The sequence below is a fragment of the Sinocyclocheilus rhinocerous genome, unplaced genomic scaffold, assembly GCF_001515625.1.
Source record: "Sinocyclocheilus rhinocerous isolate Xijiao unplaced genomic scaffold, SAMN03320098_v1.1 scaffold1670, whole genome shotgun sequence".
Taxonomy (NCBI): Eukaryota; Metazoa; Chordata; class Actinopteri; order Cypriniformes; family Cyprinidae; genus Sinocyclocheilus; species Sinocyclocheilus rhinocerous.
The window spans coordinates 71,325-87,831 of NW_015633549.1; the positions used below are offsets into that span (position 1 = coordinate 71,325).

At 35.2% G+C, this 16,507-nt stretch overlaps 1 protein-coding gene across 1 annotated transcript in view; it reads right to left on the reverse strand.

Annotated features, from left to right (window-relative positions):
* The window catches only part of LOC107744586 (spectrin beta chain, non-erythrocytic 1-like), an 84,145-nt gene extending 70,825 nt beyond the window's left edge, over positions 1–13,320 (reverse strand). Inside the window, exon 1 of the mRNA XM_016558307.1 lies at positions 13,204–13,320. The gene's annotated coding sequence lies outside the window, so the exon portion shown is untranslated. The remainder of the gene's footprint in view (positions 1–13,203) is intronic.
* Between the last annotated feature and the right edge of the window lie 3,187 nt (positions 13,321–16,507).

The following is a 16,507-nucleotide window of genomic DNA, read 5'->3' on the forward strand; positions in this document are numbered from 1 at the left end:
TTTCATTTGCACTACTGATATCTGCTAGAAATATATATATATATATATATATATTTTATCCGTTTATATTACCCATTTAACCCATTGTTGCTTTCTACTGTTTTCTATTCGTTTCTCATTGTACGCAGCACACCTGCAAATGCTTTAGTAAAATGAATGCATACTGCATCATGCCAATAAAACACTTAACGGTAAAATGAGAAACAGAGACAAAGAGTTTCTTCACTGACGAATGATGATGATGATGATGCAGTATTTTCAGGTAAGGATGAACTATCTGATGACACAAGGACTGTGAGATTACATTAAGGGTTTACAACATATTGATTTGTTTCTCGCATTTCTAGAACAACGTGACCCGGCCATCTGATCCGGCTTCAGAATCGATAGTGAATGTGCTGGAAACCCTCCCAAATCACAGCCGTGACTCCACAGATTCACATCAACCAAAACACCAACTACAGGACAATTTGATGAGAAAATCACTTCACAAATCTGAGCACGCTTTCAGACATGGTTGAGTTTTCTTCAAACACTCTAGACAAAACACGGTCCAACAATGTGCACTGGAAAACATATTTAGGTATAAATTTGTGATTTATATATTTGGATTACATATAAAATTCCTGTCCATTTGAATTACACAGTTTATAAATGACAAAAAAACTATACTTTTTTGAAAATACATAATATTTAGAGATGAATTATAAAAAATATTTTTTAAATATATTAAAAAAAAAAATTATATCGCTAACTAAACTAATATATGTTTTATATTTTTTTGTAAATTATAAAAAATATTATTACAAATAATCATAAAATTAAATATCAAACATTATACATTTTGTACAATTAATAGAATTTCATATTATAATATAAAATTTGTAAATGCATTTTGCAAATATGATTTAAATAAAATCAAATGGATGCAAATAGTTAATAATAAACTATGTCATGATTTATTATTTTTGGTGCATAGTTGTATGACTGTCACAATAAGTTTAATAGTTTATGTTAAAACTGCATAACCCAAATGCATGGAAATTTTGCATGCAATTAATACATAAATCTTAAATTTAGGCCAAAATAATTTGGAATGTATTTTTTCGACAACTGTAACTCACTGTCCTGTTGATTCTTTTTAAAAATCAGTGCAATCAGTAATGGAAATGTACAGGACACTTTCATCAACAGCATTTAGAGACACTTCCTGTTTCAGTCATGCTCGGGGACTATGGGAAAAGCATGAGATCAATGGAGCGCGGCCAGCGAGCGTCCAGTGTTTCAGATGACCTCATGTTTTCCAGGCCCTCGACTCAGACAGATGTGAAGATACAGCACAGCACATCTCCAGAGTTTTAGCAAGCTGCTAGAGTGTTTTGGTTGCTAGGTCATCGCTAGGTGTCTCAACATGATTTGAGGAATCATTCACGTCATTCATGCTGGAATAAACACCTGTAACTCGTTCACGGTCGAACATATTCTGCTGCGATACTCCGCTGTGAAAATACAACTGAAGCGCAGAGCCGCAGAGAGGATGCATTAATGAGAAAAGCAGCAGGGAAAGTGAGAGAGAGAGAATCTGTATTACACATTAGCATCGTGACCTTGAAAGCCTCTGTCTAATGCTCTGTGCTGTCGGTTCCTTCACGTCTCATTTTGAAGGATAAAAACCTCCAAATGGAGGCAGATAGAAACCTGCTTTAATCGCTCTGCATTCTACAGCGACTTCATTCAAATGAACAAGAACTACTAATAGCTGTGTTTCTGTTAACATGCCGTTCACAAGATGAGCTTCAGAACGCAACAAATAAACACCTAAACATGTAGACCACAGGTTGATGGGTTTTGCAAACATTACAGCCATCCAGTTCCTGATACTGATGCATTCATGCATCTTTTTAGTGCTTATGTCATGATGTTTCTGCATCACAAATTTTGAGATGAATTTCCTCACAGGAAGGAATGAATGAATGAAATCTTTAATATTTTTATTTCTTCTATATGGAACTGAATTAGAAGAATTAAATTCTTCTGTTTTTTTTTGTTTGTTTTTTATTTCTGCTGATAAAAAGGCAAGATTCCACCACAAACTGATTCATTTCTTGTTATATCATATATGCTATTCAGTTTAATTTTCTTGCTCTATACTTTCACTGGTAGTCAACAAAAAGCATGGCAAAACAAAACAAAATATTCATAAATAAATATACCTAAGAAGTGTAAATATAAAATATTATTTAAAACATAAAAATATAAAAAATTTAATAAAAATACTTTTGTCATGATGTTTCTGCATGAATGAATGAATAAATAAATAAATAAATACAAAAGCTCAATTATTTCTTATTATTGCTCTATATACACTGAAAAAAAATGATACTCAATTTTTTAAGGTAACTAACTGGTGGCAATCAATTTAATTCCGCTACATTTAAATAAACAAATTTAGTTGACTAACTTTCAGCAAAATGTATTTAAATGTAGCTAAAATAAATTGATTGCAACCACTTACCTTAAAAAAAATTTGTCAATTCAATGAATCATTTTTTTCAATATACTTAACTGTAGTGGTCGACCGATATATCGCCAAGGCCGATATATCGGCCGATATTTGGCATTTTTCAGAACTGAACGACGACAGCGAACAAGAGGGAGAATGTGAGCAGTGTGCGCTCAGGCGCTGCCGCAGCCGTTCTCGGCGCCATCAAAATAAAAGTCCCGCCTCGAACACATCGGCCAAACAGAAAAACTTAAAAACACATTCTCCCTCTTGTTCGCTGTCGTCGTTCAGTTCTGTTTAATACAGATAGAAGTCTATCTAATAATCAGATAGAACTGTTAAACAAATGAATTAAAATGTATATAAAAAAATATTATAACGATTGCTTTAATATTATTAGTAATAGAAAGGCAAACATTATAATACTTTCTCGTTTGCCGTCAGCATTCAGCAAACACGCATTTATATCATTTAAACAAATCTTTGAATGACTAATGAACATTTAATTTCACAAACCTTGCAGACTTAGTCAAATCTAGTTGAGATCTTGTGAAGTGTGCATGTGACCTGCATGATCGCGTGTTGTTCTCTGCGTGACGGTCGGTCCGTGTGAACTGAATGCTTACAGGAGGAGAGTTCAGCTTCACTGGAGACGCGCGATCGACAAACTTTAAACTCTTGATTTCAAATTATGCTGCGCTTTATGCAGTTGCCCGCTGTCATATTCATGTCATTTTCATTGCGTGCTGTATGTAAAATGACTGTTACCTTGGCTTTATTTGAAAAAAATTATAATAATAATTCACACAAACTTCCCAGAATACTGAGTGCCGCCTTGTTGGTTACCGTGTTTACTTCCTTTTTAAATTAGATTTTTATTAAATATTTATTTATTTGTGAAAAATGCTTTGTCTTCCAAAGTATAAGTATGTTTATTTTACACAATTATTTTTAATCCATTTTCAAATGATTTCAAATTTCTTAAATATAAATTAAAATAAATAAAATTATATCGGTCATCGGCCACCCTGCTTTCCAAGATATCGGCATCGGCTGTCAAAAAACCCATATCGGTCGACCACTACTTAACTGTATGCAAACAAAAAGAAAACAAAATGTTCATAAATAAATATAATAATATTTGAAATTATATATTATATATTTAGAAATATACATTTCTCCTAAGAAAAAAGGCAAGATCTCATTACAATCTATCAAAATCAAATGATCTGAGTTGCTTAATTTTACTTTTTTTTTTTTTTTTTTTCATTTTGTTTTGCTCGATTTTAACTTACATTTATTATTATTGAAGTGCTTTTAGGCTCGTAACATCACCTGTGGTGAGAACATAAATATTTTCTACTTTTGGAGCTGTGGTGTGCCAACTTTGCTTTTCTTGTTTTCTTAATTTTATTATAACATCATATTTTAAAATACTGTACACACAAGGACTGCATATATAATGTTCTTTGTGGGTTCTATATCTAAAATATAATGTATTGTCCTGATGTTACTGCACATCTGTGCTGGAATCACAGCGATGAGATCAGCAGGGAGGAGCCGCAGTGTGTTCTGGGATAGAGCCTGAACTGAGAGAAACCCAGAGAGGAGGAGGAGAGGAATCACAAATACATTACATGTCTGTGAGGCGGCTGAGGACAGCTGTGATCGCTCTGCTTTTTAACACCAGTTTTTGTGTGATAACAAACCTCTGAGGAACACAGATGGACTTCGCAAAGTGACAAAAACTCTTTATCACAACTCTGAAGGGATTCATTAATCATTATCGGTAGGGCTGGGCGATATTTATGTCAATAACAATAAGCTCTGGACATTTTACTCGATGTGGATTCAATCTAAACAGCCGATCACGCAGCAGAAATTAAGGCGCGAATAAATGGTGCGGTTTTGTTTCCTACACAAACTCAAACACACATGATACTCACGCGATTTCAGCATCTTCCATCTGAATATGAGGACATGAACACATGAACTTCATCTCTACTGCTGCTCTGAGAATAACTTCACCTGCTTTTACCGTTTCATTTGAGAAAAACTACCGAACTACAAAAACAAACTGAAACGGAAACTGAAAGATCTTCACGATAACCCGCCAAAATAAAAGTCTGGATTGACGTGAAGAAATTAGGACAGAAATATATTAGCTCGCCAAAATAAAAGTCCCGTTTAACTTGAACTTGAAATATATTAGCTACTTTTGTATACCAATTGTACGTTTCAAAGTTTTATTTGTTTGTTTGTTTAAGGAATATCATACAAAAAAGATATTTTTCATCCATGTTTTAATTTGTACAGTTCTGTTGTGCAGCATCTTATTTGACAAAAATAAAAAAATAAAAAATGTTTTGCTGTAAAGTTATTGTGGAATTTAATTTGATTACATTTTAAAAGACTGATTAACTTGTTAAAGTTTTATGAATTAATTTCATTAGACACTATTTTTACGCTAAATTTGTATTAAATCCAAAATACAGAAAAAAATTAAATAAAATGAACAGCACTGAATTTAGAGAAAAATAAAACTGATTCATGGGCCCCAAAATAAAAGGTAGCTACTCTGTGGAGTTTATTTGTGAGCAAACAAGTTATGTTTACATTCATTCCCAATGTCTAACACACGTTTCATACACTTCCTTCTCCATTAATAGTAAAAAAGTATTTACACTCTTAAAAATAACGGTTCTTTATTGACAGTTCCATGAAGAACCTTTAACATTCATGGAAACACAAAAGGTTCTTTATAGCTCTTAAGATTTTTTAAATGTTCTTCAGTCTAAGAAAAAAATGGTTCTTTTCTGAAACGTTCTCACGGGAAACAAAATTGTTTCTTCTACGGCATCACTATGAAAACTCCCTTTTGGAACAAGTATGTGCTTAATATCTCAAAAATGATAATGGCATAAAACACAAAGATGCCAGCATACTGCATCCAACATGATGCGTTTTAGAATCAAGTAAACTTTTCAAGCTTTTCAGAAGCTAAACTGCATTAATAATTGCATTTGGCACTTTGGCAAAGAGCTGAAGGTGCATTTAAAAGCATCAAGGACAACTCAAGACATACAAACATATGCGAGTTCCTGGCATATAAACACTCCCATCGATATCTATCGACCAGCCTATTTCACAGCCCCGACCGACAGCTCTATGCCATATGGATTACAGCACAGCCCTGGCTAAATCAGGGACACGCTGTACTGTAGTCTCACCCTCTTCTCTCCAGCCGGGCTTTATCCCTCAGGAGCTCCAGGCTCAGGATCGGGATTCGATTAAGGTGCAGGTCGGGTCGTGACCCGCAGCGGCACAGCTGTTGAACCTTGAGCTTGAACGTGAGGCCGGATGGGAGAACGGATCATGAAAAAACAGCGGACGGATCAATAACTGGACGCTGGCCTAAACTGTGCAGCTGGAAACTGCCAGAGACAAACCAGCGAAAGCTTTCGGCCAGAGAATCTACAGGAAACAGGCGTGTTTCATAGTGGGCTTGATGATTAGTGTTTGCAAAAATCCTTCATTAAGGTTCCAACTCTGCTTGACTAATGAATTTGAATCTTGAACTGATTCAACAGCGTTGTCGAATCAAAATAACGATTCGCTCACAAATTAGACAACACTGTATCTTTCAAGTTTCACCAATCCAATCTCATAAGAAAACTATTTTACGAGTTGCTGATTTTGTATTTATTTGTATGATTTGATTCAACGAAACATGATTTTTAGAGAAAAATTAAGAGTATATAAATCCGCCGCCAATTCACCAAAACATTAAATACTTAAGAATTGCCATGAGAGTGTGTTGGTTTTACTTTATCCAATATCAATATTTAGCCAATAAATAGAGTTGTGCATAATTTAAAAAAAAATAAAAATCATTATATAAATTTAAATGACTTAATTTTTTTAAGATTACTTTTTTGTTTTTGTTGTTGTTTTCCCTGAAAATTAGTGATGGGCAATGATTAATCGCATCCAAAATAAAAGATTTTGTGTGTGTGTACTGTGTATATTTATTATGTATATATAAATACACACACATACAGTATATATTTTGATAATATTTACATGTTTTTACATGTCTATATTTATATTCATATAATTTATATTAAATATAAATATATTTAATACATAAACAACATGTTTTTCTTAAATATATACATGCATTATATATACAACATAAATATACACAGTGAGTACACACACATACAGTATATTATGTACACAAAAACTATTATTTTGGATGCGATTAATTGTTGCCCAGCACTACTGAAAATCTGAAATTTAAACATTTAATTTTCAAGATTTAAGCCTGATTAATGCAAACACCCACAGGAAAAAAAAAATTTTTCTTTCTCTTTTTTCTCTTTCTCTTTGCAAAAGTTTTGATTTCACATTGTTCTTGTTAAATTTTCCCAAAATCCAAATGATTAATTATATATACTTTTACTTTGTCAGCAAAAAACATAAAATATAAATAAATGTACTATAACATTGTAAATATTTAAAACATATAATTCTTAATGAAAAAATAAAATTTTCAACTGGGAAGACGTACTTCTTCTAATGGCTTCTAAAAGCTTCGAGATGGAGATGCTTCATACTTCTCTAATCATCTCATGATCCTGCAACACATCAGCCGACACACTTCAGACGCAGAGAGCGAAGGGATCAAATGACAGGGAGAGGAGAGGAGGACGTCCAGCACTGCAGACCTCACCCAGTCCCTCAGGACTTTCCTCATTTCCTCTAATTCAATCTCTGTTTGCTCCAAGCACATCAGCCATCGCCCGAGCTCCACACCAACATATACGCTCATACAGGAAACAGTTCCTCAGCCAATGCCTTTTATTTGCTCCATTGATCTGATGCAACTGCTTTGTTTGATTTGTTAGAGCCGTGGACATCTGGTTCAAGCGAAATCTGAACATTAAACAGAATATTACGGAAATTATCCTAAATAAAGATGTGATCTAATCCTGTACAGAATGTTCTGACACACGCCTTTGTCAAACTGTGCAGGGCGTGTGTTCAAAACTACAAAACACTTCTGAAAATGATGTTCGATCTGCAATAATGCAACGTTCAGCCCGGACTCTGAGACACAACTGGACGTTGCAATTAGTTTTGCTTCTTTTGAGGTCGCAAAGGGGCTCAAAGCAGTGAGTATCAAAGCAACCGGGCAGACAAATGGCTTTCAGTTCCTCCGCCTCCATTGGGTTAGACGCTCTCAGACCTAAAAATAAGAGCGTAAATTAAATTCCAGGCAGCCCGAGGAGCGGCAGCTGTAGAAACACGGAGAAGGGGGTGTTTCAGGCATGTGCTCGTTCAGAATGAAATGAAAATTCACCTGTTTCTAAATGCATGTTGTAAATTTGGCCTCGCAATGTTCAATCAAACTGGATTTTCCGGTGGAATGAGAGACTTCTACAATTATTTAATGAGTTTAAACTCCACCCCCTTAAGCTCGCATTTAGACCCGCCTCCATTTTTGAGTGCCACACCCACATTTCAACATCCAATCAGCAACTGATGCATAGAAGCAAGTCCCCGCCCAACATTTGTTCTGTTTTCGATAATCTGTTAAACAGAAAAGAAAAGATTTGTCGCTATTACACTTTCAACATGACATTAAAAAAGCCAAAACATGCCCTGCACTTTGGAGAAAGTTACTATATATACACATTATTTATTCAAATGAATCAACATGTTGAATGCCACAATCATTTTAAAGTGCTTTATTAATAAAAATATATAATTACTTTTTTCCATTTGTTCAATTTGTGAAAAACAGCATGGGAAATCATGTTTTGATGATTTCCTATTTTTTTCCTGTGTTTTACTTTTGCATTTAAAATTTAGAATTTATTTTGCAACAATTATGACTATTTGAATGAAAAAAAAAGTAAACTTTTCAATAATTTCAAATGGTGTTACGATTTTTACATAGCATTGAAAAGTCTGATTCATGTTCAAACTGGTTCAAAAACTAGATTTACTGCTTGTTTTAAATCACCGCTTAAATGCATTTTAATATGTTCATATTAAAAATTTACAATATATTATTTTTCTGATACAAAATGAACAGGGATTTTTAATCTGTAATGATTTTAAAATGCTTTATTAATAAAAAAATATATAATATTTTTTTCCATATGTTTGATTTGTAAAAAAACAGCATGGAAAAATCATGCTTTGATTATTTCTAATAATTTTTTTTTTTTCTTTTCTTTTGCATTGAACATTTTGATTTTATTTTGCAAGAAATATATATATATATATTAGAGCAAATACAAAATCTAAAACCTACATCAAATAGTCTCATAAAAGGCTGAAAAGGCTGAATTTGTTTTCTAAAAAAATATTATAATTTACAATATAATTTTTTCCAGCTTTATCACCCAGCCCTAACACAAACAGTACTCTCTTTCTAGGGGCCACCCATAGGGACCATGTGTCCCTCACCTGTTGTCCACAGTCATGACAGCTGGTCCCCAGTCACTTACAGCCTCCAAACCTCGAGCGCTCCTCCCCTCTTTAACACACAGAACGTCCCTGATGGTAAACATCGAACCCCCACCACCTGTCCTACTGTAACACGGTCTGTGCTGAGAAATGAACTCACCCTCGCCGTACAACAGGTATCCCTTTATGAAAAAAGCCACGGGATATTGTGTCGCTGCACGCTTCGCTGCTCTTGAGTGGAAGCTCCATTTTGTTGGGAAGTGTCGGAGGGAAACTGTGATGTTGTTATTGGACAGGCGCACCGAAAGCCATTCACATGATGGAAATATCGACAGGAGAGTCTGTGAATTCTACTGCTTATTTTGGCTGCTATAAAGAGAATCAAGCGATTCACTGAAGTGCAGGAAAGAGCTTGGGATTTGATTAATGCAAGAACATATGAACACGTTTAATGATAAGATCGTACTGATGCTAAACAATCAATCAAACTTCAACGAACTAACTAAAATAAGCTGGAGCCAATTTAAACCAGTTTCATGGGATGCAAATCAAGGTTTCATTACTCAAATAGGCCAGAAAAATTAACATTCATGGCATGCAAACGCTAAAGGAATAGTTCAGCCAGAAATTAAATTAGATGAAAATGCACTCACTCTCAGGCCATCCAAGATGTAGATGAGTTTGTTTCTTTGTCAGATTTGGAGAAATGTAGCATTGCATCAGTGTCTCAGCAATGGATGCTCTGCAGTGAATGGGTGCCGTCAGAATGAGAGTCCAAACAGCTGATAAAACATCACAATAATCCACAAGTAATTCACACCACTCCAGTCCATCAGTTAACATCTGGAGAAGACAAAAGCTGCGTGTTTGTAAAAAACAAATCCATCATTAAGATGTTTTAACTCTAATCAGTTGTTTTCAGCCAAAATACGAGTCCATAATCCATAATAACGCTTCCTCCAGTGAAAAAGTTCATCTCCTGTTGTTTCTCACATCCAAATCCAGCCACATATCTGTTTAGAGCTGTTTTGGCTTGTAAATGGTGCTTGATCTGTGCAGATTTCTCTCCTGATTCAGACCAGACCACTTTTTCACTGGAGAAAGCGATATTATGGATATTATTTTAGCTGGAACCAATGGTTTGTGGTTAAAACGTCTTAATGGTGGATTTGTTTGTTACAAACACACAGCTTTTGTCGTCTCCAGATGTTAACTGATGGACTGGAGTGGTGTGGATTATTGTGATGTTTTTATCAGCTGTTTGGACTCTCATTCTGACGGCACCCATTCACTGCAGAGGATCCATAATGCTGCATTTCTCCAAATCTGATGAAGAAACAAACTCATCTACATCTTGGATGTCCTGAGGGTGAGAATATATTCAGCGAATGTTCCTTTTTGGGTGAACTATTCCTTTAACATGCATTCTTGCATTGTTCCGGCAGTAAAAACCTCCAGAAATCAAGTAGGTAACTATAAACATGTCAACAGTTCTATTTAAACAATTTATTTTAAACTAATAACTGTTGCTGTGCCATGCTGAGAGAAAACTAGCCAAGAAAACGGACTGTAGATGAAGACGCCTACAACAACACTCCTTGCGGCGATGCGTATTTGTGTTGCATTATGAATTGCGGTCTAACACATTTCAGAAAAGCAATGCATGAAATTAAGATCCAAAGCACCTGCATTTGCGTAGAGTTTGTTTAAGGCCATACTGCAACTCTATAGTTGTAAAGCAAGCTGAGGAAGTCTTCTTGAGCAAATAGGTCTGTGCATAAAGCTGATGCATCAAGAGGGGGAAAAAAACGAATGCAGAGTGCATTTTCTGTGCCAAGCTCTTAAATGCCACTACACTCAGAAAACTTGCCAAGAGCCCAACCAGAACCAAAGCTTTTACCAATAAAACTGACTCAATCATCTGCCAAATCTTGATTAAAACTATAAAAGGGAAGGGGTAAATATTAATTAGAGAAGAAATGAAAAATAAATTTGTCTTCCAAAGAGCAAAAAGCAACATGGTGCTGACTGAAGCATCAAATGAAAGGTCATTTCACACCAGTGTGAAGAATGCTTCATGAGTTCTCAGACTGCAGTGAGAAATAGTTTCACACCAGATCTCATTCACACCAATGATTCTATGCATCCAAAGACAAAAGGTTATTTAAAGAAACAGCATGCTCATTTTATGAGGAAGCCTATCTAGAATAATGCATATGCCTACACTCTTTAAAAAAAATTGTTCTTTATTGGCATTAATGGTTCCATGAAGAACCTTTAACATCCATGGAACCATAAAAGGTTCTTTACAGAGGAAAAAGCTTTTCAAAATGGCTCTTTTAAGAACCTTTTACTTGGAGGTTCTTTGAGGAACCAAAAATGGTTCTTCCATGACATTACTTTGAAACTTCCCATGAAACCTTTATTTTTAATAGTGCATATGCATAAAAACTGCTCAGAAAGTCCTCAAGATTTGATATCCAGGTGCAAACATCACCCAGAGACTAAATGTGGCCATAATATATAGTAGGTGGGGCTCTAGTGTAAAAACAAATGGAATATGTGAGCAGCGTCACTCCAGGGGTCCAACAAAACCATCTGGAGCTGCTTTAAATTCCAGTGAATTTGCAAGTTTCAGGTCTTCTTTAACACCTCCAAATCCCCTCCCGCTTCCCGCCATTAAACTAATGAAATATCCTGCTGTCAGAACACACAATGCACTCCTCGCCGTCTCTGGTGAATGTTGCTGGGAGAGACAGAATCACTATGGGGACTGCCTGGCGCTCTGGAGGGCATTCAGGCTGTGTTTGCAATAGCATACGACTTCATATTGTACATATAAAAAAAAAAAAAATCTCCTATTCTATAGCTTGCTTCCTTAACTAGTTGTCTAATAAAACTGCTGAATATTGTTGGCTCTTTGACAATTTGCTTCAGCTAAATGCATAAATGCAAACAGCATGTGAAAGTCAAAACTCATCAAAATAGAGCTGCAATCGAATGCACTACTCCTAACTATCCATTTTCTGTGCCTTTTAACGTTTTCTTGACTCAACCTTTATGCTAAGAAGAGATTAAAATTGGATCACAGTGCAAAATAGCCATTTTAATATTTGCAATGACAACTGGATGCCACTTGAAACATTTAAGCTGTCTTCGTGCATACTATTAAAGAACAGTTGCACAGTACGCTAGTATTGCATTCCGATGTTATGCGTCATGCGCGTGGCTTTATGACATCACAAACACTCGCGGTGCGTTACATGTGCCATTATGACATCATGTCCGACTGTTTTGCTGCACTAGTCTCATGGTCTCCATTAAGCGCTAATGTGGCGACTGCGTAACCGCGCAAATGTGCGTTATTTATTTAGTGCGATTTTTGCGCACTTGCCCAGAATAAGCACGCAAAGGCCGCATTAGTACTGCAGCATGACAAACAAACACTCTATGTGTAACCTCTCAAGCGATTACCACAATTTAAATCCACAACTGCAGGGAATGTCACGAATAGCCTCCGATCATCATTCGCAAACGGACGCGACGCGACGCCTGAAGTGTGAAAACAGAAACCCGCGGGGACGATTGAAGGATGTTAGTAACCCGCTGCGGTTCTGTCGCGCAACAGTAACGTGTGAAATGGTGATTTCTCTTTGGAGTTACCGCAGTGAGATGATCAACATCCATTTCAGGTCACTGAGAGTAACGCGCCAGATTTACACATTTATACCATTAGATGACGAGTTACCTCATCACAAACTGCTAAATCACATCCATGCAGTAAGATTACTGATTACAGTAACCTCTGGTTATGCAAATGCATGTCTGCGCTTTGAATAAGGCAAAACTCCAGCCTCAGGATCTGACCACGCCTGTTTGCATCCATATTCTACTGTACCGTTATTCCACAGCTCACGTCTATGATTCCCACTATCATATAACCACATCAAACCTCAATCTTTGTTTGTATATAACATACACTGTATTAACTAATAATGATTATTTGAATGCATTAAGGCCTCTAAATCTGGATCAGCATTTAATACACCTGGATTTATATCTTTGACGCAAACTCCTCTCATTTGGACTCCATCGCCACCCACGTATTTATGAGAAATCACGGTTATTATTGCGGCAAACGGGTCTAAGCGAGCGCATTTCAGCTTGTACGTTCTTAATAAAACAACTGAAGATAAAATAAAAGGTTTGTTTGTACTTACCGATAAAAGAATACGTGATAAACTTCACCGCCTTTGGAGTCCGCAGCGCGCAATGAGCGAGAGAGAGGCTGGACACACTGCGCTGGGAGTGACCGATGCGCACTGCCTCCCTCCCCGTCAGCTGCTGCACTGAGACGCGGGGCGGGGAATCTCTTTGTGTGAACCGACTCACTGATTCGTTTCTTGCGTTTTTGATGTTTACCTCCGATGACAAGTCCGAAACATGTTCGAACCGGTTCAAAAACGACATTTACTGATTCTTTTGAATTCTCGCTCATACGCGTTTGCACAACGTAGGCCTACTTTGATGTAAATTATCAGGATATTGTATGCCAGATAAAATACCTACCAATATTGTGCCAGACGTTGTTTATGTTTCTTACTTACCTCATATGCCCACAGATTTGTTTTACTCCGTGATTTGCAAAAGCATTGCGAATCAGTTCAGATGAATCGACTCAAAAGAACCACTGACTCACTATGGACTGTTCTAATGTCAGAGGATATACAGCGTTTAGGCCAGACATCTGTGATGCTTATGAGTCCGTGCTTTGATGTAATAATTGAAATATGATGCACTTTAAAAATCAAAACCTGTTTCTCCAGCCTAAAATTATTTTGGGGGCAGATGCTGGGCAATTTAAAAGGCAATGCTATGCTCCAGTAAAACCATCCACGCAGCTGTATAATGTGCACAGGCTGTCAAAGTAAACGAGCAATTGTTTTTATTCTTGCTGTTGTTTTATTATTTGGGATCTTCCTGAATCAAATAATAAACCTTGTAACTAAGTCAAGTAAAGCAAATACTGTACTGTTCAGCACATGTTTCTTCTCCAATCAGATGAAGAGCATGCAGTGTTATATACACTGGCCTTTCATACATAAAGAACTGGAATGGACTTCCTCTTGGGAAATCTCTGGAAATTGTCTGTCCGACCAACAAGGACAACAAGCTCATCCACAGCAGTTTTCATTTCTTGTTTTGCGTTCATGTCATCCTGGTTATGGCTTATATGCTTGTATGTATCAATAATTAGCTGAGATTTCATTGATTCATATTACTTTAATTCTTTAAATGATTTTTTAAAAATTCAACAGAACATTTAGCTACAGTATCAACAACTGGAGATACAAATGTCATGATCCAACCCTAAAGGAACGACAGCTGTGAGTGACGGGACACATGAGACACTTTACTGCTGGATTACAGAATGTGTTCATGTGATGAAGCATGAAGCATATGCATATATAAATAATGTGTACTATTATAAATAATATATCAATTAAATATAAATAGATGAAAACCTTAACTTAACTGAACCTAAACAAATTAAACTAAAATTAGAAATGCTGTCTTGGTAAATATCTAAAATAAAATAAGCTTAAGTTGAAGTACTAAAATTACTAAAACTAAAACTGAAATAAAATAAATATAAATATTAAAAAAAGAAAATGAGAAAATCACAATGAAATTACTAAAACTAAAATGAAATAAATAAAGATAATTTAAATAAAAAACTAATAAAATGAGAAAAACACAACAAAATTACTCTAAAACTAAAAAATAAAATAAAGCTAAATATAATACAAATAAAATGACAAAATCACAATATAATTACTAAAAATGTAACAAATTTAAACGGAAACTGAAAATATAAAAATAAAAGCTCATTTAAAATATTAATATATAATAGTATGTAATAAAATTAGAAAATCACAACAAAATTACTCTAAAACTAAAATCAAGCTAAATATAATAAAAATAAAATGACAAAATCACAATATAATTACTAAAAATGTAACAAATTTAAATGGAAACTGAAAATATAAAAATAAAAGCTCATTTAAAATATTAATCACAACAAAACTATTAAAACTGAAATAAAGTAAACTAAAGCTAAATAGAAATATTAAATAAATAATAATAAAATGAGAAAAAGCAAAACAAAATTACTAAAACTGAAATAAAATAAACCAAAACTAAATAGAAATATATATAAAAAAAACTAATAATAAAATGACAAAATTACAACAAAATTACAAAAACAAAAATTTACAAAAATTTAAATGGAGACTGAAAATACAAAATAAAAGCTAATTCAAAATATGAATACATACTAATTTATTAAGGTATTAGTATGTAATAAATAATACTAAATAACTCTGAAAAGTGCAAATATGTAACTTTCTGAACATACAGTAACATGAACAATACAAGTTAAGCTCAGCTGATTATGACAGACAATAAGTTTGACTCATCCCTCAGTTTGTGTATTCTATATATAATATATCAATAATGTCTACTATTACAAATAATATATATCAATTATTTTTACATAACTGTAATGAGAATTTGGGTTAGGCTATACATGCTTCATGAAAATAATCTTCTTTCGTTATACAACATTTTTTTCTTTTGATTTTGAGGTGAAATATGATCTGGACATGTTCTTATGAGTTCAGTTTGCTGTCCCAGCCGAACGGAAGAGATTCCCCTCCGTCTCTGGGGTCTCTCTGCTGGGACGGGCCTCTTTTCTCTCCCACATCTGTTGAGCTGAAAGCCAGCTGAGAGCAGTTCAACAGGTCTGTCGTCCCTGCTGAGGGCAAACGCGACCCCTCTGTGCTCTGGAATGTGCCGGACCCCGTCGCCTCCCGTCTCTCCACAGAGAGAGAGCAGGGGAAAAGATTTGAAGCAATGGTGCACAAACAGTACTGCAGTACCACATTTACTAGGGTTTGGACCGGCAATGAGATCAGAACTTCTGCTTTAAAGGAATAGTTCAGCCAAACATTAAAATGTACTGAAAATGTGCTCACTCACCCTCAGGTCATCCAAGATGTTAGATGAGTTTGTTTCTTCATCAGATTTGGAGAAATGTAGCATTGCATCAGTTTCTCAGCAATGGATGCTCTGCAGTGAATGGGTGCCGTCAGAATGAGAGTCCAAACAGCTGATAAAAACATCACAATAATCCACACCACTCCAGTCCATCAGTTAATGTCTTGTGAAACCAAAAGAAACAAATGCATCAAGACCTTTTTTTTTTTTTAAACTAAAATATGAGACCATAATCCATAATAACTGGCTTCCTCCAGTGAAAAAGTCCATCTCTTGTGGTCTCTCACATCCAAATTCAGCCACATACATTTTCTTTTTCTTTTTTTTTTTGTATTTGTTTAGAGCTGTTTTGGCTTGTAAACGGTGCTTGATCTGTGCAGATTTATTTGATTCAGACGAGACGACTTTTTCACTGGACAAAGCAATATTATGGACTCATATTTTAGCCAGAAGCAACAGTTTGAA